The sequence below is a fragment of the Balaenoptera borealis genome (assembly GCF_965194805.1).
Source record: "Balaenoptera borealis genome assembly, chromosome: 21".
In the NCBI taxonomy this organism is placed as follows: domain Eukaryota; kingdom Metazoa; phylum Chordata; class Mammalia; order Artiodactyla; family Balaenopteridae; genus Balaenoptera; species Balaenoptera borealis.
In genome coordinates this window covers 24343662-24367205 of record NC_138880.1, presented here as the reverse complement: position 1 = coordinate 24367205, position 23544 = coordinate 24343662, and the positions used below count along the sequence as shown (strand labels likewise).

Sequence of the window (23544 nt, the reverse complement as noted above, 5' to 3'; positions counted from 1 at the left end):
TCTGCCTGGCAAGCCAGATCAGTGAACCCAAACCTGGCTTGGCACTTAACGGGATCAGAGAGATCCTGGCAGATTTCACTTATATCCCATGTCCTTTTCTATCTGGGCATTTCAGGAGCAGACATTAGACGCTGGTTTATTGCTTGGCTATTAACTTTTTTTTTCTTTTTAGATTGTTCAGGATTGACCACACTAGAGTTGGTCATATTCCAAATACTTGCACCAAGTATCTGTAACAATAAGTGCAAACCTAATGGTATTTAGTTGTGTTCTGGAGGAATTTTGGGTAATGATTATAGATTCTAGAATTAGGAAAAGAAATAATGGGTGTGATTATCATTGCCTTCTGTTATCTATTCAACCCCTCTGTCTTGCTTTTCTTTCCATCATAAAAATAGAATAGAAACAAAATGTCAAGGTTTTGTTTTTGCCACTGGATTGTCATATGTATTCATTTAATTTTTCTCCTCCACAGAAACAAGATGTCCTTGACTGAGGGGACATTTAGGGCCTAGAATACAAGGTTACACAATAGGGTTTGGTGCACAGAGATGCTGAAGCTGACCCCTTCTGTCTCCTTGTCCCAAACCTGAGGACCTTACTCAGAAGAGACTCTGGGATTTGTCATATTGTAATGTCCACAGGAAACAAGCTGTGGGTCTGAGAAAGCCGAAGCCTGCATACTTGGACACCAGAATCCCAAGAGCAAATGTCTTAACTCAGAGCTGTGACTCAGGGGCCTCGGTAGAGGGTCTTCATCTTAACTGTGTTTGCCCAAGAACTGAAGGGCCCTTTACAGTAGAGTCCTTCAACCACGAAGGGAATTACAATTTGGGATCCTTGTAAGATACACTAAGAGGATACAGGAAAGAAGGAGGGCAATGGAGAGGAGAAAGGGAACATTCCTTCATTTACGCCCCTGCATTGTACCTAACCTCACAGCCTCACCAAAGTCACGGACCACAGCTTCCGGCAGCAAAGCTGCGGGATCCAGGAGTCTCCCGGGACAACTCCTGATGAATGGTTATGCTGAATTGTTGATCCAACCTGGAGCAACTTGCCTTTCCTTCTCTCTACACCTCTGACGTCTCTGAGCTTCTTTCCAATGAGATCACTAGTTTGAGGGCAGTGCAAATGAAACCTAACCACACTGCTGTGCCTCTTTTTATTACAAACTTTTTCCTCCCAACACATTTCAGGGTGCGGTGCGTAAATGTACACGCGAACTTTTTTTTTTGTCGGAACTGAGAAAAACGATGAAGCATTAGGGATGGCCTAGGTTTGGATATGCAATAGCAGCAGATCCTTCTGCTTAACCCCATGCAAAAAAAAAAAAAAAAAAAAAGAGAGAGATTCTGTGTATTCCAGCCTCTGTCACCCTGGCAGCGCCTCCTTCAGGTCACTCCTGTGAGCTCGGACTTATGACCAGTTTTCAAAGACCGTCCCTGAGCGGAACCGAGAGGCTAAGGTACAGTTTTCAAATGTGGAGTTTCCTCTTCAGGACCTCCCGACTCATTTGTGTCCCAGCCCATCCGGGGGAGGACGGAGAGAGTCGCTTGCTAAAAGGCTGAGTGCCCACAGCTGGCCGCACTGAGCTGTTTCTGAAGCTCAGAGCAGCTCTGACTCATCCCTCCCACAGCCCGTTAACTTCTCACTCCTCTCAGGAGGCCAGCTCCCCTTCTCACTCTGACTCCTACGAACCCACTTATTTTCAAATTTGCTCAATAACCGTGACATTCAAACCCAACCTGCTCCTTGCACAGGATGCTGAGAAAACACACAGGGGAAGTCGAGGGTCTGCAGTAAAAAATAATGACCATAAGGTGAGGGCTATTTTCTTGGACTCTGGGTGGTAAGAAATAGGTGCTAGGAAGAGACTCCAGCACGTTTTAGGACATGTGCCCTCTTGCCCAATCAAGTTAAAGGAATTCAGTCATCCTAAATGGTGATTTTCAGGAAGTCACACCAGATTTTAACTGAATTCACAGGCTCCTGCATGATTAGGAACATAATACTTTGGGTACCCAAACAGGATTGAGCTGGTAACAATAGAGCTAAAATGATTTTCTGCCATAAAGTAGTAATGCTCAAAGTTATTCTCCCTGTGACACCTTCAGGCCCTGTTGCCAAAGTCACAAAAGTTAAAAAAAAAAAAATTTTTTTTCAGAGAAGGTTCAGGTCTTTCCTCCATGGCTCCAGCTGCCAATGCGATTAAAAAATGCAACAAATGCATAAAGGAGATTTGCAGCTAGATTTAAGAGAAACGTTTTTGGAAGAAAGGGCAAAAAAAAAAAAAAAAAAAAGCCATCAGTTTGGTGCAAAGTCACTGAAACCAGGTAGCAAGTAGCACCAACTCCTCCCATCCTTCCATCAGACACTGTGAATTTAAATGCATCTTCAGTTGTGCAGCCATTTCTGAGTTTGCCTCCTAAGCCCACCTACATTCAGTCCAGGGAATCCAGAAGCCTCCAAAACTTGGCAAAGAGGAAATGTTCAACTGATTCACTTAGCAAATATTTGTTGAGTGCCTACCATGTTTCAGCACTAAGACATAGACAATTATCCTAACAATAGTTGGCTTGGATATCAGCCCCCAAAAATTAACCACTGGACTATCAGTGGCAACCCCAGATATATATATATATATTCAACATAAGCCTGAATTAAAAATACAACTAATTTTCCACATTGTGATTTTTTTCGTATTTCTTTGCTTTAAAAGTTAGATTAGTATGGGCTATAGCCTTTTACTTTGAGCTCTGGACATCTGTATGCAACTCTCAGTGGAAGGGTCACCAAGGTGTCTGTCTAAGCGGCTCTTTAATCTCAGAGTGTTTAAATCTGAACTCATTGTCTTCCCTCCAATACTGTATGTCAGCTGGTGGCAGTCAATCACCCAAATCCATTCCTGTGAACACCCTTACCTCCAAGATCTGATCAATCGCCACACCACATCACTTTTACCTTTTAAACACTACTTTAAACAACACAATAATGATCTCTTTTGTAGACACTGTACTAAGCATTGATAGATGGGTACTATTATTATTACCCCCATTTTACATGTGAACAAACAGGACTACAGAGGTTAAGTAACTTGCCTAAGATCACACAACTGTATATGGCAAACCCAAGTCTGTCTGATTCCAAAGACCAGGGTGCTTAAACGCTGTGCCTCTAATTTAGCAATCAATGCCCTAGTTTAAGCCTCATCCCTTCTTCTGTCTCCTTATTGGTTTCTCTGCCTTCAATCTTTTTTCTCATTTCTTTTTTACCTTTATTATATTTTTGAAAGTCAAGCTTATAAAGGTATAAGATATAAAAATAAAATTCACTCCCTTAAGAACAGTTTGATAGGTTTTGACAAATGTATATGGGTGTGTAACCACCACCATAATCAAGATATAGAACATTTCCATCACCCCAAAAAGTTCTTGACCTTTGACAGTCAATCCTCTTTCCTGGTTCTTGACTTTGGCAATTGCTAATTGATTTTTCTCTCTGTAATTCTGCCTTTTAAAGAATACAATGTAAATTGATATGTAACCTTTGTATCTGGCTACTTTCACTTAACATAAGCCTTTTGATTTCATCCATGTTGTTGTGGGTATCAATAGTTCAGTCCTTTTTTTTTTTTTTTAACTTTTTTTTAAAAAATTATTTAATTATTTAATTATTTATGGCTGTGTTGGGTCTTCGTTTCTGTGCGAGTGCTTTCTCTAGTTGTGGCAAGCGGGGACCACTCTTCATCGCGGTGCGCGGGCCTCTCACTATCGCGGCCTCTCTTGTTGCATGCGGAGCACAGGCTCCAGACGCGCAGGCTCAGTAATTGTGGCTCACGGGCCCAGTTGCTCCGTGGCATGTGGGATCTTCCCAGACCAGGGCTCGAACCCGTGTCCCCTGCATTGGCAGGCAGATTCTCAACCACTGCGCCACCAGGGAAGCCCAGTTCAGTCCTTTTTATGGATGAGTTGTATTCCTTTGCATGGATGTGTAGAGATACATTGGTTTATCCATTCACCAGATGAAAGACATTTGAGTTGCTTCCATTTTGGGGCTACTGTGAATAAAGCCTCTAGAAACATTCACAGATGGGTCTCTGAATGAACACATGTCTTCCTTTCTCTTGATTCCATAAATACATAGGAATGGGGTTATGGGTCATATAGAAAATGTATGTGTACACTTGGCTTTATAAGAATCTTTTGAACTGTTTCCCAAAGTGGCTGTATAATTTTGTATACCAACTGGCAGTGAATAAGTTCCAATTGCTCTGCATCCTTACCAGCACTTAGTATCGCTAGTCTTTTAAATTATCTAAGAAATCTTTGCCTAAGCCAAGGTCGCAAAAACTGTTTGTGTGTAGAATTGATACTATATACTGATATTTCTTAAACGGTTGGTAAAATTCACCATTGAAGTCATCTGGTGTGGAATTTCTTTGTGGAAAGGTTTTTAATTACAAATCCGATTTCTTTAATTCAATTTCTTTAATAGAAGGCTGTTCAGGTTATCTGTTTCTTCTTGAGCTTTTTTTTTTTTTGAGACGTTTTTAAATAAATTTATTTTGTTTATTTATTTTTGGCTGCATTGGGTCTTCATTGCTGCACACAGACTTTCTCTAGTTACGGCTAGCAGAGGCTCCTCCGTGGCAGTGCATAGGCTTCTCATTGCAGTGGCTTCTCTTGTTGTGGAACATGGGCTCTAGGCGCACAGGCTTCAGTAGTTGTGGCACATGGGCTCAGTAGTTGTGGCTCACGGGCTCTAGAGCGCAGGCTCAGTAGTTATGGCACACGGGCTTAGTTGCTCCGCGGCATGTGGGATCTTCCCAGACCACGGCTCGAACCCGTGTCTCCTACATTGAGGGCAGATTCTTAACCACTGTGCCACCAGGGAAGCCCGAGTGGGCTTTAATAGTTTGTGTTTTTCAAGAAATGTCTATATCTAAGCTATCAAACTTATTGGCATAAAGTTGACCATAATATTTCCTTATTATCATTTTAATATCTGTAGAATCTGTAGTGATGGCCCTCTTTCATTCATAATATTGCTCATTTGTGTCTTTGTTGTTCTTTTTTGTCAGTCTGCCTAGAGGTTTATCAATTTTATTGATCTTTTCAAAGAAACAGCTTTTTGTCTTATCTATTTTCCCCGTTTTCTAGTACATTAATTTCTGCCTTTATTTTCATTGTTTCTTTCCTTCCACTTGCTTTGGGTTTAATTTGTTCTTGTTTTTTATAAGGTGAAAGCTTAGGTTAATAATTTGAGAACTTTCTTCCTTTCTAATATAAGCGTTTAATGCTATAAATTTCCCTGTAAGCCCTGCTTTAGCTTTATCCTAGAAATTTGATATGTATGTCATCAATTTTATTAAAATTATATTTTCTAACTTTCTTTGTAATTTCTTCTTTAACCATGGGTCATTTAGAAGGGTAATGATTAATATTCAATATTTGAAGGTTTTTTCCAGATATATTTCTGTTATTGATATATAGTTTAATTTCATGTGATCAGAAAAGTTACTTTGTATGAATTTCTGCATTCCACACTTTTCTCCTCAAAACCACACTAAATGAAAAACATCTCTCTGTATTGCTATGGAGTGGTTTCCAGAATACAGTGTGAATAAAGCAAGGTGGAGCTATATTTATATATGTTTTTAAATAGAAGGCTAAATCACAAATAAATTTGAAAAAATAATTCCCTAGATTGAGGGAACCAGTTAGAGGTGAAGGGTAGAAACTAGATTTCTCTGAAAAAACTTTGTTTTATAGATTTTACTTGGGAAGCATGATTATAAAACAAAATTGAATAAAAGAGAAAAAGACAAAACTGTTAAAATAAAAAACAATAGGCTCACAAAATCATACAGATGAGCAAACTTTCTAAGCAAATACAGTGCTTTGTATTTGCTTAGGAAAATAAACAAATGTTTCTTCATTTGGACCTTCTTAAAAGAAGTATTGTGGCTTAATGAACAAGCATGATACACATTCCCTCAGGGGTATCTGAGATGATTTTAAGTGATCCATGGATAAATATTTTCTAAATTTTTAATTGTAATGCATTTATTGTACAGTGTATTAGAAAAATAAAACTGGTATAACAAAACTGTGATTTCAGGGATATTATTGCTTAGGCCAAGATTAAGTAAAAATGAAGTGATTTTAATATTAAATAATATTATAGAGACAACACGGATACGGCAAAAATTTAAAGAGAGTGGGAAAAAAGCTGTTTTGGAAACAGTGGCTGACGAGATGGAGTTCAAGTTTTTGCACATGGCACACACGGTGCTTACCTCTCCAACCTCATTTCTTGCCACCTCTTGCTCAGCATTTTACGCTTCAGCAACAAACACCAAATACCACTGGTTTTCCACTCTCCCATCGGTGTCTTGCGTTCCTAAGCCCACCTTTTTCTACTCACCTACCCTATGAACTCCAAATTATCCTTTAAAACAGCTTTCAGGCAGACCATACACCTGTACTTCTGCTCTAACTGCACTTGCCCACAATATCTGGGAGTGATCTCTTTGTGTGTTTTTAACCCACAGGACTTTGAGCTCTCAGGGCAAGGACTGTCTTATTTATCTTTGTATCCCCAGTGGTAACACAGTAATTATTAACTCAGTAATTTCTTGCGTAAAACCTAGAGTCGGTATGGAATATGTTTAGTCATAAAATGGTAGTGCTTTTATTGAAATCTCTTCTATGTGCAAGGCACAGTAATGGACAATTGGAATCAAAGAAGAATGAGAATAAACCGTTCAGGGAGGTTATAATGATCTCATTTAACCCTCAGAATGATTTTATGGGTTAGGAATTATCCTCTATCTTACAGATGAGAAATCTGAAGCTGAGTGGCAGCAATATAGCATAATGGCTAAACGACTGATTTCTGCCATTAGAAAGCCTGTGTTCAAATCCATTTAATAGCTCTGAATGGGTTACTCAAGCCCTGTAAATCTTGGTTTCCTCTTCCATAAAAGGGAATACTGATAACAATACCTATCTCTTAGGGTTGTTTTCAGGATTAAATGAGATAAGGTTGATAAGGCCACTTCAACAGTGCCTGGCACATAGTATTTATTAAATCTGCATATATATATCACATTTATTAAAATATATATCACAATAAGTATAATATAATAAATAAAAAAGACTGTTGTGCTGCTTCAAGGTCTGCCTCAAAAACAGAAGACATAAGTAAATTATATCCAAAACTAATTTAAAAGCAATTTAAAACTTTATATCATCTTTTGAAAATGCCATAGAAATTTTCCTTTATAATACACAACATAATGTCTATAATATCCTCCTCATCCAGCAAAAAAGCCCTACTGATCACAGCATTCAACTACATCCAATCTTTTTTTTCCATGTCTCAACCCCATCCTCCCAAAACAGAACAAATCTCTCTCTTCAAACACACCTTATGCTGGCTCTTTTACTTTTTGCCCGTCTCATTTCATCTCCCAAACCTTTTATCTTCTTTCCCCAAGTAACTTTCTACCTGTTCATTGTAAATCAATTTTGCCGTGAACCTAAAACTGCTCTAAAAAATCAACTCTATATTTTAAAAACATCTTCAGAGCCTTCTTGGTGTATATGCTACATCACAACTCTTCAGAATAGTCTGGACAAAACCGACTATATTTTTCATTAGAGTAATAATAAAATTATAACAGCTAGTATGTTTTGAACATTTCTTATATGACAAGCACTGTTGTAAGTACTTCACATACATTATCTCATTTAGTCCAGACCACCCCATCCCCACGCCGCCAGCCCTTAACTTCACTCTGATCTGTTGAGTAAGGCAAAGATACCAAGATGGCAAAGAGAGATGTATCCTCATCGGGCAGGACCTTCTAAATATGTTACCTCTTCTTTCCATGTCTCATTAAGTTAACCTCCCCAAATCACATACTTAGTAATGGAAGAGGTAACATTTCTCTCTGACCCAAAAACCCACAGTTTTTGCAAACTCCATGAGGATAAAAGACAAAATTATTCAAAGCAGAGCTGTCTCAAACTACAGTGTTGAAGAACAGATCAGTGGCTGCCAGAGGTGAGTGTGAGTACAAAGATAGAGCACAGGGAACTTTATGTGGTGGCAGAATTGTTGTGTATCCTGACTGCTGCTGGTTACATGAATTTATATGTGTTAACATTCCTACAAAGTCCATTTACCTGTATGACGATTTTTTTTTTCAAAGCAAAGCTGTTTCAACACTTAGAAATTTTCTCCTATACAATGTGGATAAAATTGAAATCGATTCCAAAATTAAAAAGTAAAAAAATCTAAGCTGTCTTTCCGTTCTTCCTCTAGCAGAGCTGTACCCAAGGGTCAGCCCTTGGTAAAGCTGTGACTAAGCAAAGGCTCCTCTTACCCTCTTCCTCCCTTTCTGAGCACCTGTCTTCCTCTCCCGATTCCCCACACCCCCACAAACCACAAGCAGGGAACCCATGGGTTCATGCTGCCCTCCCCCCAAATGCACAGGCTTTGCTATGTGCAACATCCAGGCCCACTGCCCTTGAGCCCCTGCACTGGGGAGCTCCCCCATTCCACAACTGTTTATCAAAACTCATTTCCTTCACATGAGGTTCCGCTCTCAGCTAACTGCCAGAGCAGGAAGGATCCAGCAAACCCATCTCACCCGTGGAGGTGTTAATAACCAAGAATGATTGAATGGGATAGAAATATCAGTCTGGAGGAGACAGATCACAGGGAAATCTTGGGCAGAGAAGCTTTCAGAACATCATTCAACTCATCCTTTGTAGTATGAGAGGCCTGCCCAGTCCAGCCTCAAAATATACACAAGCCATCTCAGAAAGATGTCATTCCTTAGAAGCCTTCAGAATCGTAGGAGAGGCTGTACGTGTGTTGGGAGGCAGACTCTCTGTACTTTCTGCTCAATTTTGCTGTGACCCTAAAACTGCTTTAAAAAATAAAGTCTATTTAAAAGAGGTCTTCAGGGACTTCCCTGGTGGCGCACTGGTTAAGAATCCGCCTGCCAGTGTAGGGGACACAGGTTCGATCCCTGGTCCAGGAAGATCCCACATGCACGGAGCAACTAAGCCCGTGGGCCACAACTACCGAGCCTGCTCTCTAGAGCCCGTGAGCCACAACTACTGACCCCATGTGCTGCAACTACTGAAGCCCGCGCGCCTAGAGCCAGTGCTCCGCAGCAAGAGAAGCCACCGCAATGAGAAGCCCGCGCACCGCAACGAAGAGTAGCCCCCACTCAACGCAACTAGAGAAAGCCCGTGTGCAGCAATGAAGACCCAACGCAGCCAAAAATAAATAAATAAATAAATAAAATTTAAAAAATAAAAGAGGTCTTCAGAGCCTTCTCAGGCTATATGCTACATTACAATTCTTCAAAACTGACTAGGGGCTTCCCTGGTGGCTCAGTGGTTGAGAATCTGCCTGCCAATGCAGAGGACACGGGTTCGAGCCCTGGTCTGGGAAGATCCCACATGCCGCGGAGCAACTAGGCCCATGAGCCACAACTACTGAGCCTGCGCGTCTGGAGTCTGTGCTCCTCAACAAGAGAGGCCGCGATAGTGAGAGGCCCACGCATCGCAATGAAGAGTGGCCCTCGCTCGCCGCAACTGGAGAAAGCCCTCGCACAGAAACGAAGACCCAACACAGCCAAAAATAAATAAATAAGTAAATAAAATTTTTTAAAAAACCAAAAACTGACTATTATTCATTAATAACAATAGTAATAAATATTATACTATAGATAGTATGTATATATATTTAATAATTTTAGTATTATAAATTTATATTTATAAATTATATTTAATAATATATAGTATTATAAATAATGATAGGATAATAAAATAATAACAGCTAGTATTTTTTGAACACTTATGACAAGCACTGTTCTAAGTGTCCCCTATGTGTTACCTCATTTAGTTCTCTAACAATCCTAACAGGTAGATAGTATTATTATCTCAGTTTAACAGGTGAAGAAATTGAGGCAAAAGAGGTTAAAGCAATTTCTTGTGATTGACATGGAGATGTTGCACCCAGATGTCCGGTCATGCTGCCCACCTGCGGGGAGCAGAGTGGTCAGCCTTCTGCTGTCAGCTCGTTCAGAGTCGGCCGCAGGTGCAGAGCACCCCTGGCCTGCAGTCCTCCCGCTCTGGGGCAGCACACACCAAACTTCTGCACAAGGTCCCTGTAAAAAAGGCCTGGCCATTTCAGCCCAATGCAGGATACTGACAGTTGGGGTTGGCTGAGGCTGTGTCAGACCTGCATCTCACTTCCGTCCCTTCCTCCAGCCAGTCCGGCTCTTGCCTTGCCTTCCTAAGTCCTGATCCTTCATAAACATCCTGCCCCCCAAACTCTGTCTCGGTATAGGCTTCCGGAGGACGCAACCTACGGCACTCACCAGGGGTCACGCAGCTGCTAAGTGGTGATGCCATTTGGCAGTCTGACGATCTTAAGCACTGTGAAACGCTGCTTCCAAATATAAAAACAAATACAGGACACTCTGATAGTAATTTAGCAAGGGCTGAAACAATTACTTGGAATATCTGAAATTGTCTTTAATTTTTTATATCTGCTTTATTAAAATTCACATACCATAAAAATTCACCCCTCTCAAGTATACACACAATTCAGTTTTCAGTATATTCCCAAAGCCGTGCAACCATCGCTACTATCTAATTCCAGAACATTTCATCACCTCAGAAAGAAAGCCTGTACCCTTGAGCAGTCACTCCCCATTTGTCTTCAATTTTGGTCTTCCTGAACAATAATTAAACTATTCATCTGTTTGTGCCAGTTATGAAATTTATCTACCATCATCCAAGGTACAAACTTTCCTAATTTCACCCTCTTTTAAAGTACCAAAGACATAAACATGTTCAAATTCTTGTTTGGTAATCTCATTCTTGGGAATTTATTCTTTTTAAAAAAATTACGAAAGATGGGGGAAAAATCAGTTTGCATAGTTTATAAAACTGAAAAACTGGGTACACCTTTTGTTCATCAAGGGGATTTGGTTAATTAAATCACGGCACATTAACAAAGTGGAATATTATGTATCCATTAAAGACTAAAGAGCAACAAGAAAAATGCCTGGTGTAACATTAACCATAAAAGCAGAATATAACATGGCATCTACAACTATGTGAAATATGTACACATGGATAAGGATCTAAAGGAAATGGAGAAAGATGAAAACAGTTGCTGATTCCATTGTGTAATGGTTAGCACTCTGGACTCTGAAAACAGTTGCTGAGGCAGGATGTTGAAAATGAATTATTTTCATTCGTCTGAGTTCCTTTATTATTGTCAAAAGGTGGTCCCTGCAATGAATAAGAACTGGAGGGAAATTCCATATGATCTACTCTTGCCAGTGAAACTTCTCATTCAGAAGGGGAGGTAAGTACAGCATACAATTCTTGTTAAGAGCAAGGATTTTGGAGTCATACGGACTTGGATTTTAATTCTGGCTCTGATACTTCGGAGATGTGACCTCAGGCAACAATCTAACCTCTGTAAGACTCATTTTCCCCAACTATTAACAGGGGCTCATGGCACATCTGCCCCATAGGGCTGTTGCGAAGATGCAGTGAGATAGTTGTTTCGTGTCTAGCACCACTTTGGTAGCTACTGCTAGTTTTGCTGCAATGGTTCTGCGAGTGACGGTGATGGTACCGACAAGGGGACAGGAGAACAGAGGTTTTTGTTTATGAAAATATTACTAACACTGAAAAACGTGAATGGCAGTAAAATTTTACACTGAATACACAGGCAGAGGACTTTCCATTCTATCAATTGATTACTCCAATTCAGACCAAATGAGCATTGCTTCAAAGGAGAGCTGGAGTTGCAGGCATTATTTTCCCTTCTCAGCTGGAGATACCCAGAAATCTGTACCAACAAGATGCTCATTGGTGTCCTGGTTGAAAACATCATCAAAGAAAATCAATTACTGCGGTATTTGTGTGACTCATTTTATTAATGAAGACAGTGCCTACTAACTGTTCTCATTGTTGTAATTGTTGACATTATCATCATTACTAACAAAGAGCCGGTGTGGCACATCAAGCAAGCCTCACCCTTGCCTTTGTCTTTACTCCCGTTGTGGACGAGCTGTCCTCTTCCCCAAGGCCCATGCCTCCTTTGCACACAGGATACCAGCCCAGACTTTCCTGCCCACTCAAGGACTCTGTCAGTTCCTCTTACTTTTGCATCTGTTTGTCCTCTCCCCTCAACAGAATATAAACATGCTATAGCATATCCCAACTTAACAAAAAACCAAAATCCACGCTTGATCCCATATCCCCTTCTAAGTACGCCGCATTTCTCTACTCCCCTTTACCCCCAAACTCCCTGAAAGAGAATAGTAGAATCCTGAAAATTACTGAAGCTATAATTGGCACACAGTAAACTGTATGTATTTCATATGTACAATTTAATAATGTACAGTGGGCATATGCATATACCTATGAAACCCTCACCACATTCAAGATAGTGAACATATCACCCTTGAAAGTTGCCTCATGCCCCTTGGAAATCCCTTCCCTCCCACCCCTTACTCCCGGCAACCACTGATTTCATTCTGTCACTATGTATTCATTTGCGTTTTTCCAGAATTCTTATAAATGAAATCATACAATATGTACTCCTTTTTTTCGGTCTGTCTTCTTTCACATAGCTTAATGCTTGTGAGATTCATCCATGTTGCAACATGTACAAATGTTTCATTCCTTTTTATTGCTGAGTATTATTTATTTATACCACAGTTTATCCATTTACCTGTTGATGGATGCTTGGGTTACTTCCAGTTTAGGGCTATTACAAATAAAGCTACCATAAACATTCATGTACAAATCTTCGTATAGAGATATGCTCTCATTTATCCTGGTAAATACCTAGATGGAATGTCTGGATCATTTCAAAACAAATGCAAAATTTTTCCAGGGTGTTTGTACAATTTTACATTCCCACCAGCAGTGTAGGAGAGTTCCAGATCCTCCACATCCTAATCAACACTTGGGATGTAATCAGATTTTATTTTTTTATGATTCCAATAGTTGTGGTTTCTCATCGTGGTTTTAATTTACATGTTCCTACTGACGAATGAAGTTGAGCATCTTTTCATGTGTTTGTTTGCCATCCAGAAACTTTTTTTGGTGAAGCGTCTGTTCAAATCTTTGCCCATTTTTTACTGAGTTGTTTTCTTATTGTTGAGTTTTGAGAGTTTTTTTTTAATATCCTGGATATATATCCTTTCTTGGACATAATTTACAAATATTTTATCCCAGTCTTTTCATTCTCTTGACAGTGTCTTTTAAAGAGCAGAAATTTAAATTTTGATAAGTACAATTTATAATTTTTTTATGCATAGTACTTTAGGTGTTATATCTAAGAAATCTGTGCCAAATTCAATGTCATGAATGTTTTATCCTATGTTTTTGTCTAGAAGTTTCATAGTTTTAGGTTTCATATTTGTCTATAATCCATTTAATTTTTGTATATTGTGTGCGGTATATGAATTGAAGTCTTTTTCTTTTCTTTTCTTTCTTTCTTTTTTTTTTTTTTTTGGTATCTAATTGTTCCAGCACCACTGGTCGGAAAAACCATCCTTTCTTCACAGAATTCCCTTTGCAGCTTTGTTGAAAATCAATTGTTCATATGTCCGTGGAAATACTTCTGGTATCTTCTTTCTGCTCCACTGATCTATTTGTCTCTATGACAATATTACACTGTCCTGATTACTGTACCTTTATAATAAACCTTGAAATCAAGTAGCGTTAGGCCTCCAACTTCATTCTTCTTTATAAAAGTTGTTTTGATTGTTTTAGGTCCTTTCATTTCCACATGAATTTTAGAATCAATTTTTCAATTTCTACAAAAAAGCCTGTTGAGATTGTAATCTGGATTGTGTTAAATCTATAGACCAATTTGAGGAGATTAACATCTTAACGATAATGAGTCATATATATGTATGCCATTGAATAAGGATCCTCCACACACTTAGGTCTTCCTCTCAGCAACATCTTACAGTTTTCAGTGTACAGATATTCCACATCTTTTTCAGATTTATCCCAAAATATTTTATATTTTTGATGCTATTATAAATGGAATTGTTATTTTTAAATTTCAATTTCTGATTGTTCATTGTTTTTATATGGAAACAAAATTGGTTTCTGTGTGTTGGTCTTGTATCCTGCAACCTTTCTAACTTCACTAGTTCTAGTAACTTTTTTGTAGATTCCAAGAGATTTTCTACATAGACCAAGGGTTGCAAACTACGGCCCATGGGCCAGATGTGGTCTGATGCTTGTTTTTTAAGTGAAGTTTTACTGCAATACACACATGCTCATTTGGTTATATATTGTCTACGGCTGCTTTGGCATTACAATGGCAAAGGTGAGTAGTGCAACAGAGATAATACAGTTAAGCATGTCACATGCAAATAAAGACAGTTTTGTTTCTACAATCTTCAGTACAATGCTGAATAGAAGTGACAAAAAGCATTCCTGTAAGTATTCTTGAGCTTTGTCCTGGGATGTTAAGATACTTGGAAATGATTTGATCTTTTTGGATCTTGCCTTTAAGGTCTTGTTCTTGTCGGGCAAGAGCACAGAAACGTTCCAACTATGGCTAATTAGTCTCATTACTGAGGCAAAAACTTCTGGGTACAGTACCAAATGCCATGTGAATCTTGCTGTTTTCCACTGTGGATAGAGGAAAAAGGCACTGTTACCAATACTGTGTGAGCACCAGACACTGTTTCTGCTAATCATTTTAGAGGGACCATATTCAGATGAGTATTCGGATAAAAAATCAAGAGGGACCCTCTGCAGATCTTTGAAATTCTCTCTCAGTGCTCTCTTCTCTCCAGTACTCTGTCCTGTGACCTCCAGCCACCTTGGTCTCCCTAGACTCTCAGCTCTATCTCCTCAACTCATGGAGTCCACCAGGCTCTGTCCCCCTCCCTGTGCTGAGACCTGAAAACTCTCTCAAGGCAGTAAGCTGTAGCAGTCATATGTCTCACTCATTTTTTTTCTTGCCTCTCAGGCATCATTGTCTTTTGTTGCCCGTTGCCCAAAGTCTTTCAAACCACTCTTTCATATATTTTGTCCATTTTTAAATTGTTTCATGCAAGAAAGTAAAAATGGTCCCTGTTATTCCATCTTGGCTAGAAGTGAAAGTCTTCCTTCCTGCTACTTATGTTCATGAAAATGTCTGTAAGTAAAACATATTAAGAAAAAAAAGGCGGGGGGGGGGGGAGAAAAAAAGAGAGACTCCTTGAAAGAGTCTTCCACTTCCACTTCATTCCTTCCCATTCTTTCTCAAACTCACTCCAATCTCTTGTCCCCAACACTGCTGAATCAAGTTCTTCAGTGAACTCCCAATACACGACTCTCAGTCTTCATTTTACTCACGCTCACAGCTTGTGACACAGTTAATCACTTCCTCCATCTTTTTCCCCTTCACATCCAAGATACCACACACACACTCTCCTGGTTTTGCAGCTATCTGCATCTCTTTTATTGGACCCTCTTCCTTTCTCCAACCTCTCAAAGTTGGGGTACCCCGCAATCTATCTTCGAAACTCTTCTTTCCTCTATTCATACTCCTTCCTTTAATCACTTCATTCAGTCCCAAGATATTGAATACTATCTGCACACTCACTTATATTACTGCTCTGATCTCTTCCAGAATTATACACATATAATTTTTCACTTGACAGTTCTATAAGGATTTCTAATAGGCATCTCAGACTCGCATGTAAAAAGCAAAGTCTTGATTTTTTGTCCTCTAACCTGCTCTCTTTCATGAGGGTTCCCCATGTCAGTAAATGGCAACAGTGTTCACTCAGTTGCCTACATCAAAACCTTTAATCACCCCCAGTTCCTCTCTTTCTCTCACACCAAAATCCATCTACAAACCCAGAGAGTCATATCTTCAAACTCTAACCACTTAACAGTTCTACAGCTAACACCCCGTTCCAAGCCAATACCATCCTTCACCTGGACTACTAAAAGTAACCTCTTAACTGGTTTCTCTACAGTATGTTCTCCATATAAACAGCTGTAGTGTTACTTTTAAAGCATAAGTCATCCTAGTTGGCTTTTTTACAGAAATTGATGAGGTGATCCTAAAATTCATATGGAATTTCAAGGGACTCAAAATAGCCAAAAAAATACTGAAAAAGAAGAAAAAATTGGAAGGCTCATACGTCCCAATTTCAAAACATATTACAAAACTACAGTTTTCAAGACTGTGTGGCACTGGCATAAGGATAACATATAGCTCAATGGAAGAGAATAAGAATCCAGAAATAAACCCACACATCAATGGTCAATTGACTTTTGACAAGGGTGCTAAGATAATTCAATTAGGGAAATAGTCTTTTTATTTTTATTTTTTTTGGCTATGCCGTGTGGCTTGTGGGATCTTAGTTCCCCAACCAGGGATTGAACCTGGGCCCACGGCAGTGAAAGTGCCGAGTCCTAACCACTGGACTGCCAGGGAATTCCCGGAAATAGTTTTTTAAATAAATGATGCTGGGACAACTGGATATCTATGTGCAAAAGAATGTATTTGGGCCCTACCTCACACTATTTACAAAAATTAATTCAAAATGGATCAAAGATCTAAATATGAAAGCTAAAACTATAAAACTCTTAGAAAGAAATGTAGATATAAATCTTCATGTTCCTGGGTTAGACAATGGTTTCTTGGGTAGGAAACCAAAAGCACAAGCAATTAAAGAAAAAATCAATAAATTGGACTTAACAAAATTAAAAACTTGCTTCAATATATACTACCAAGGCAGTGAAAAGACAACCTACAGAATGGGGGGGAAAAATCTGCAGATCACATGTCTGATAAGGGTCTATTACTGAGATTATATAAAGGACTAAACTCAATAATAAAAAGACATAATCCAATTTAAAAATGGGCAAAACATTTGAATAGACGTTTCTCCAAAGAAGATAAACAAATGACCAATAAGCATATGAAAAGAAGCACAACTTCATTTTTCATACTTATTAGGGAAATGCAAATCAAACCATAATAGGATACCATTTAACACACACTAGATGACTATAATCAGAAGAAAGAAAATAATAAGTGTTGGTGAGGATGAGAACCCTCATACAGCTGCTATGGAAAACAGTCTGGCAGTTCCTTAAGACGTTAAGTATGGAGTTACCACATGATCCAACAATTCCACTCCTAGTTATATTATCCAGGAGAAATGAAAACACACAACCACACAAAAACTTATACCCAAATGCTCATAGCAACTTCATTCATAATTGCCAAAAAGCGTAAACAACCCAAATATCCATCACCGGATAAATAAAATGTGGTATATCCATATAATAGAATACTATTCAGCTATAAAAGGGAATGAAATACTGATACATGCTACAACATGAGTGAACCTTGAAAACATTATGCTAAGTGAAAGAAGCCAGACACAAAACACCACATGTTATATGATTCCTTTATGTGAAATGTCCAGAATCAGTAAATCCATAGAGACAGGAAGTAGGTTAGGGGTTTCATGGGCCTGGGGGAGGAGAATGGGGAGTGACTGCTCACCGGCACTGCTAAGAGGTTTCTTTGGGGGATGACGAAAGGTTCTGGAATAATATAGTGGTGGAGGTCGCACAATCTCGTGACTGTATGAAAACCACTGAATTGTACACTTTAAAAGGGTAGGTTTTACAGTTTATGAAATATATCTCAACAAAAGTAAAATATGGAATATAAGCCACATCTTGTTACTCTCCTGCACAAAACTCTCCAATGGCTTCTCATCACACTTAAAATAAAATCCAAAGTCCTTCCTTAGACTACAAGACTCTACATGATCTGGCCCTTGGTTTCCTCTGCAGTGTCTTCACCCATCACTCTTGCCATCTCTCACGTGTGCCAGTCACTCTGCCCTCCCTGCTGTTCCACGGCTCCCTCCAGCTTCAGGCCTTTGCATTTGCTATGTCCTTCTTTGGAATGTTCTTCTCCAAGACCTTTGTGTGGCTCATTTCCTCACTTTATTCTGGAACCCGTCACTTTCTCCAAAAGACTTTCCTTAGGCATTCTATCAAAAATAACAGTACCGGGGGCTCCCCTGGTGGCACAGTGGTTGAGAATTTGCCTGCCAGTGCAGGGGACACGGGTTCGAGCCCTGGTCTGGGAAGATCCCACATGCCGCGGAGCAACTAGGCCCGTGAGCCACAACTATTGAGCCTGCGCGTCTGGAGCCTGTGCTCCGCAACAAGAGAGGCCGCGATAGTGAGAGGCCCGCGCACCGCAATGAAGAGTGGCCCCTGCTTGCCACAACTAGAGAAAGCCCTCGCACAGAAACGAAGACCCAACACAGCCATAAAATAATAACTAAATAAATAAATAAATAAAATTAAGAAAAAAAAAAAGCTTAAAAAAAAAATAACAGTACCATCATTTTCTAATCCTTTACCATTGCCTGTCATTATATAATCTGTAAACTTGTTTATTGTATGTCTCTCACTAGAATGTAAACTTTATGAGGGAAGGGCCTTTTCTTGTGTCCTGTTCACTGTTATATTCCCATACCTATTATCTTTGCCTGGGACCTAATAGGGGTCCAGTATTTATTTATCAAGTTAAATAATGAAGAGGATAATCTATCTAGCTGTGTAAAAAATACTTTAAATTAAAAAAATTGCTTCTCTTCTTTTTAAGGAAGTATAACATAATTCATATCAGTTAAAAAGTAAGACTCGTATCCACTTAAAATAAATGATAGAGAAGGGAGAAAAGACTCAACATTTTGAAACTCTTGTCAATGCTGAGGGGTAGATGAACATTGGCGAGCAGGACACGTTAATGTGATTTTTGGATATGCAAACATAAAGCCCAAAGCTGAGGTGGGCGTGTAAGGCTAAACTGCCCTGTATGCTAAAGACAAAAATTTTAATTTCCTTGGAGAGCCTAAATGAAAAGAGGCCCAAGAAGTAAAACCTGGGACTTCATGTGAGTTGGAAAGGTGAGGGGAACCACACACATGAAAGGAAGCAAGAGTTCGAAAAAAAGATGTCTGGTGAAAATCTGGCAAGATAGAACAAAGGGTCCTTCCACGGAGGCTGAGATAGTGAGTCAGGTGAGAACAAACAACTCAGAGCCAGAGCGTCCCTGGAAAGTGGAGGGAACCATGGGAGCTCAATCCCCATTTCACTCAAAAAGTGACCACAACTGTCATATCTCAGGAATGAAAAGAACAAGGTAAAAATAGAACATCAATTACCCACCTTTTAGGAAGATGACGGAAATAAGTCATCAAGGTCCCCTCCTTGAAAAAAACTCACAGTTTGATGTGAATGACACCTCCTGGGATTGTGCAGTGAAAGGCCTGACGCTCTGAAACAAGGTTAACTCAGGAGGCAAGGATTCCATCTCTGCTAGGTGCTTTAGTTATCAGAAAGGATACAGATATGGACAACCCACCATGAAAACAAAACGAAGTGTTGAAAACAAAACAAAGTGTTAAGTCCCACCCAATTTCATCCAAGGTTATTCCTATTAGAAAAGGGTTTATCAAGATATTCTAATGCTTTGGACAGGACATCAATCAGTCTTAATTTGACACTGAATTAAACTGACATTTGATTATCCTTAATTTGAAAATAATAAATGTGAAATTACTGTTTTGATTCTTTATTATGAGCATGTCTCAAACAAAATACACAGGAAAGCAAGGAGGAACTCCATTTAAATCAGTGGGGTTTTTTTTTTTTCACTTGGGAAGCAGCACAGAACAGTGATCCTTTTTTGAGCCACACCTAACATTTAGACAAGAAATTATCTTGTAATCTTGAAGGAAGGTCGAGGTGACCACTGTTCCCCACCAAAGTCCAGCCATCCACAATTGGATGACACTCAAAAAAAATGTTACTCCAAATTCCACAGTCCTCTATGTGAAGAAATGACCTTGGGTCAAAAAAAGAACTGCTGAAAGAATCTCTCATTCTTAAACGCGGCTCTCACTCCCGTTTATTTCTTATAACAACGGAGCAAAGCAGAAATCAAGAAGCAAAAACATAGCTCAGAATGCTGCAGCCAACTGTCTATTTTTTCACAATCTGCTCACTCCTTAAACAAACATGAAACGTTGTAACTAGCTGTAGTCAGATACTATGGGAAGCAGGAAGACCAGAAGAAAAACCTCAAACATCCGGCCTTCATCTTTCTTCTACATGAAATCTACTTGTCTTCGTGACTATAAATATTTCCTCCCAAGAAGTTAAAATCAGACATGATGTCACAGAATGACCAGGTCCACACTATGTCTTTCAAAATTAGTATTTTTCTGACGAACACACAACCCACATATCGGAAAAACTATTATGTTTTATCAGAGGGGACCAAAACTAGAAATTCTGTTTGTATCAACAGGTAAGCCACAAGACATGCACTGGGTTCAATGTGAGTATGTATTCCTTTGGATCTTTTTAAAAACGCCTGTTAGCTGTATATGGTAATAATTATGGTGGAGTTGGGTCAGGGTAGATAGAAAGCTGTTTTGGAATCTACCATCTCTCTTGCTGCCCAAAGCAAGAACCTCAGGAGAAAACAAAAGAATCCTGGTGGGCAAAACATCAGCAGCAAAAATGTACATTTTTCTCTCAAGTGTCGGTAGGAAGCAAATGAATGGGACCTCTGACCTGGAACCAATTAGCCCTGCAGTTAAAATGGCAGCCTGGGGCAAACTGAAGGGTTTGGTGTCAATTAATCTGTCTTCTGGGCTGCATACACTGAAAGATGTTCATTCTGTTTTGAAACAAAATTAAAGGACCCTGACCTAAAGTGAACTATGCCCCTAACCCTCTGCAGGACCCAAACTTGTGTATTAACATCACTTCAGACTTTAGCATCCAACCTCACAGGCCCTTCGTCTTTTAAATTCCAATAATTTTACTTTTAGTCTACTTCAATGATTCTTATTAATGTCTCCACTTTGATATTGAATGATAGCGATGATATTGACAACAGCTACCTCTTACTTGCTCACCATGTGGCAGGTCCTAGGCTAAACCTATTATTACATCAATTCTTCATTATTGGAACAACCCTGTGTACTAAGTATTATTATCCTCAGTTTACAAATGAAGAAACTGAGGCCCAGAGACATTAGATAACCTGCCCAAAGTCACACAGCTAAGTAATAGGGCAAAGGGAATGCACACCCTGATCTGTCTATGCTGTTTCTTCACTACTTCTTCCACCTCCTAGATATGAACTCTGAAATTCTTCCTTTTTTTCCTACAATCTACTATCCTTCCACCCTTCAAGAGAGTCTGTTCAGGAATACTTCAGGATGAAACCCTCCATGTATTCCACAAGTATTTACTGAGTACCCACCTTCAAAATTCCTTCAGTCATTCACAAAGATTTATTGAGGGCCTACTGTGTGTTAGGTACCGTTCAACGTGCTGAGGATACATCAGTAAACAACACACACAAAAATCCCTGCCCTGTGGAGCTTATACTCTACAAGGGGCAGAAAGACAGTAAACATAAGAAATCAAAAATAGGGCAATGGATCAAAGATAATAGGTGCTAAGGGAAACATTAGAAAAAGAAGAGGAGGGTAGGGAATGTAAGGCTGTGTGTGTGGAGGATTGCAATTTTAAATGTTATGAAAACATAATGTTGAGCAAAGACTTTCCAGGATATGATGGTCAGTTTTACGTGTCAACTTGGCTGGGATATAGTACCCAGCTATTTAATCAAACACTCACCTAGATGTTGCTGTGAAGCTATTTTGGAGCTGTGGTTAACATCTACAAGCTGTAAGGGGGAGACTACCCTCCATAATGTGGGTGGGCCTCATCCAATCACTTGAAAGGCCTTAAGAGCAAAACTGAGGTTTCCCCAAGATAGAAGTTTTGCCCCAAGACCGCAACATTAGCTCCCACTTAAGTTTCCAAACTGCCTACAGATTTCAGACTTGCCACAATTACAGAAGCCAATTCCTTGAAACAAATCTCTTAGTATACCTTATATATGTGTGTGTGTGCTACCATATGTGCATATATGTATGTGTATACTGTATACATATAGTATACATGCATATATATAGTGAGTATACATATATGTATGTATACTCATTAATATATACATATATGTGTGTATACATACACACACACACACACATTTCCTACTGGCTGTGTTTCTCTAGAGAATCCTGACTGATAACATGGGATAACAGTGTTCCAGGCAAAGGGAAGGTAAGAGCAAAGGCACCTTATGCTGGACACTGTGTCAGACATCAAGCAGACAACTGTGAACATCAGATGTGGCTCCTACCTTTCTCAAGCTTAGCAACAAGACAGAAAGAGAGAGATACTGCCAGCTGACCCATCTGTCTTCTCCCAGAATCTCAGGCCCTTCCCAGTTTCATTTGCTTTACTCTTCAGCCTTGGCCCCATGGTCATTAGTTTCAACCCTTCTTTTAACTGGTGTTCCTAGTTGCCCTGGCCTTTCATTACACTTGCCACATTACTATCATTACCAACTCACTTTCCGGTGATTATGGAGTTTAAGAACTATGTTCACATATTATACTTTAACTTCCCTTCACAAAAACTGTCATGTGGGGAGGAAAGGTAAAATCATCCTTATTTCACAGATGAGGAAACTGAGATTCAAAGAGGTAAACTAACCTGTATGAAACTACAGAGTTAATAAATGGCAAAGATGGGTCTCAACCCACCATCCAGCTTTCTCCTCAACAAGAACACATTTTTTGAAAAAGCAATTTGTGGTCACCTGTAATTGTTCACCTCCCACCCACCATTCACTCTTCAACCCATTTCTCTCTGACATTCCCCACTCTGGAACTGGAGCGTTTCTGCTTTCAGCGGGATGGGGTGGGGATTGTAGTTTCCCATACATTACATTTATTAATCATGTCATATCACATATATTAATTACATATACCAAGAGTGTTAGTCAAGAGGTGCGTTAGGAGACTTCTTATTTCCCCTTAAATACAGGCATTCCTCCAGGATTCTGTCTTCAGAGCACATTAACAATTACGAGTTGAAAGATCATGAAAACAGGGATCCCAGGCCCAACCGAAACAAAGTACGAAACCATAACTAGGAGCAATCTTTCAAGAAACGCGCGTGGATTTCCAGGGTAAAATATCTGACTTGCAGCCTCCTCTACAGTCTACTAATTTCCCATGAAATGCCTGCGAAGATATAAAGAAAAGAAGGGAAAAAAAATCCACCACTCCAATAAAACCCAGGACTGTCAGCCTCTCCCACAACCTGGGAAGGATGTTGGACAACTCCAAGGACAAGCTGACTGCAAGGACCAGCTCAAGGCGTAACCACCTGTGCAAGTACCTGAAAGACCCCTCTCCCGGTTCAGAAAAGCCAAGCCCGTGCACACCCGATATCTAGGCAGCTGCACATCAGAAATCTGCTGCAAACCTGCTGCTTTCTTGTGACAGAAAACAAGTAAGCAACTCCTAACAGCCTCCCAAGCAGCCCACAAACTCCG

At 39.6% G+C, this 23544-nt stretch overlaps 1 long non-coding RNA gene across 1 annotated transcript; it reads right to left on the bottom strand.

The window, feature by feature from the left end:
• Positions 1-3657: 3657 nt before the first annotated feature.
• On the bottom strand, positions 3658-23520 carry LOC309619805. Its single transcript, XR_014239249.1, has 2 exons — positions 23388-23520; positions 3658-14711 (listed from the first exon to the last, which is right to left on the bottom strand). It is a non-coding gene; the product is annotated as an uncharacterized lncRNA (long non-coding RNA).
• Between the last annotated feature and the right edge of the window lie 24 nt (positions 23521-23544).